Here is a 2,500-nt window from a genome sequence, read left to right on the forward strand (position 1 = left end):
GTTTTCAGCCACACTTTCACCTGTTCCTTCCCGCCTCCCCCTATCGCCATAAGAAAAGACACCGCTGTACATTTCCGCGTTTGCCCGCCCCCCTCCCCCACCCCACGCCCCTCCCCAACCGAGTACTCCATCTAATTCCGCCCACACGCCCATGACCTTCAAACCCACCAATGATATGTCCACGCGGCCTCTGATCTGTCCACCACGACCGCCAGTGTCACTGCAGTCCAACGCACGACTGGGCCAATACGCAGGCTCTGTTTGCCTCTTGGCGTTTTTTCCCTTTTGTTTTTCTTTGTTGGCCCTTTTTGCCTTTTGTTTTGTTTGTTTGTGTGAGTTTTCTTTTTCTTTTCTTCCTCTTACTGCGTCTCTTGATTTTTATATTTACTTCCGTTTGCTTCGACTATTCTTTTTTTTCTTTATTTTTCCCCGTTTGTGTCTGCTTGGTTTTTATTTTCCTTTGCTTTCGTCTTTCCATATTGGATTTTTAGCTTCAGTTTCTGTATCAAAATCTGAGAGACAAGTAATGTCTTTCACGTATTCTTTTCCCTCAAAAATAGAAAGTAACGTGGAATGTACTGTGCAATTCCTTTATTATCATGTGAACTATTAAGACAATTGATCTATCTACATCATTCAGTTCAAAAGGGTAAGTGATTATAAAGACGCCTTCAGTTGTCTAAAATCATTGCACGAACACACACGTTATCCTCTTATGCGAACGATACTTGTCACACGTCGTTGAAATACTTAACAAACATCACCACTCAAGGAGCCAATTTATCAAGCACTCGTTCTTTACGTCCCCCTCCCCCACCATCTCCCCACGCGCAGATCACCCCCTCCTTCCCCCCTCCCCCACCATCTCCCCACGCGCAGATCACCCCCTCCTTCCCCCCTCCCCCACCATCTCCCCACGCGCAGATCACCCCCTCCTTCCCCCTCCCCCACCATCTCCCCACGCGCAGATCACCCCCTCCTTCCCCCCTCCCCCACCATCTCCCCACGCGCAGATCACCCCCTCCTTCCCCCCTCCCCCACCATCTCCCCACGCGCAGATTACCCCCTCCTTCCCCCCTCCCCCACCATCTCCCCACGCGCAGATCACCCCCTCCTTCCCTCCTCCCCACCATCTCCCCACGCGCAGATCACCCCCTCCTTCCCTCCTCCCCCACCATCTCCCCACGCGCAGATCACCCCCTCCTTCCCCCCTCCCCCACCATCTCCCCACGCGCAGATCACCCCCTCCTTCCCCCCTCCCCCACCATCTCCCCACGCGCAGATCACCCCCTCCTTCCCCCCTCCCCCCACCATCTCCCCACGCGCAGATCACCCCCTCCTTCCCCCTTCCCCCACCATCTCCCCACACACAGATCACCCCCTCCTTCCCCCCTCCCCCACCATCTCCCCACGCGCAGATCACCCCCTCCTTCCCCCCTCCCCCACCATCTCCCCACGCGCAGATCACCCCCTCCTTCCCTCCTCCCCCACCATCTCCCCACGCGCAGATCACCCCCTCCTTCACCATCTCCCCACGCGCAGATCACCCCCTCCTTCCCCTCTCCCCCACATCTCCCCACGCGCAGATCACCCCCTCCTTCCCCCCTCCCCCACCATCTCCCCACGCGCAGATCACCCCCTCATTCCCCCTCCCCCACCATCTCCCCACGCGCAGATCACCCCCTCCTTCCCCCCTCCCCCACCATCTCCCCACGCGCAGATCACCCCCTCCTTCCCCCTCCCCCACCATCTCCCCACGCGCAGATCACCCCCTCCTTCCCCCCTCCCCCACCATCTCCCCACGCGCAGATTATCCCCCTCCTTCCCCCACCATCTCCCCACGCGCAGATCTCCCCCTCCTTCCCCTCTCCCCCACCACCTCCCCCACGCGCAGATCACCCCCTCCTTCCCCCCTCCCCCACCATCTCCCCACGCGCAGATCACCCCCTCCTTCCCCCCTCCCCCACCATCTCCCCACGCGCAGATCACCCCCTCCTTCCCCCCTCCCCCACCATCTCCCCACGCGCAGATCACCCCCTCCTTCCCCCCTCCCCCACCATCTCCCCACGCGCAGATCACCCCCTCCTTCCCCCTCCCCCACCATCTCCCCACGCGCAGATCACCCCCTCCTTCCCCCCTCCCCCACCATCTCCCCACGCGCAGATCACCCCCTCCTTCCCCCCTCCCCCACCATCTCCCCACGCGCAGATCACCCCCTCCTTCCCCCCTCCCTCACCATCTCCCTACGCGCAGATCACCCCCTCCTTCCCCCCTCCCCCACCATCTCCCCACGCGCAGATCACCCCCTCCTTCCCCCCTCCCCCACCATCTCCCCACGAGCAGATCACCCCCTCCTTCCCCCCTCCCCCACCATCTCCCCACGAGCAGATCACCCCCTCCTTCCCCCTCCCCCACCATCTCCCCACGCGCAGATCACCCCCTCCTTCCCTCCTCCCCACCATCTCCCCACGAGCAGATCACCCCCTCCTTCCCCACCATC

The sequence above is a fragment of the Penaeus vannamei genome, chromosome 30 (assembly GCF_042767895.1).
Source record: "Penaeus vannamei isolate JL-2024 chromosome 30, ASM4276789v1, whole genome shotgun sequence".
Classification (NCBI taxonomy): domain Eukaryota; kingdom Metazoa; phylum Arthropoda; class Malacostraca; order Decapoda; family Penaeidae; genus Penaeus; species Penaeus vannamei.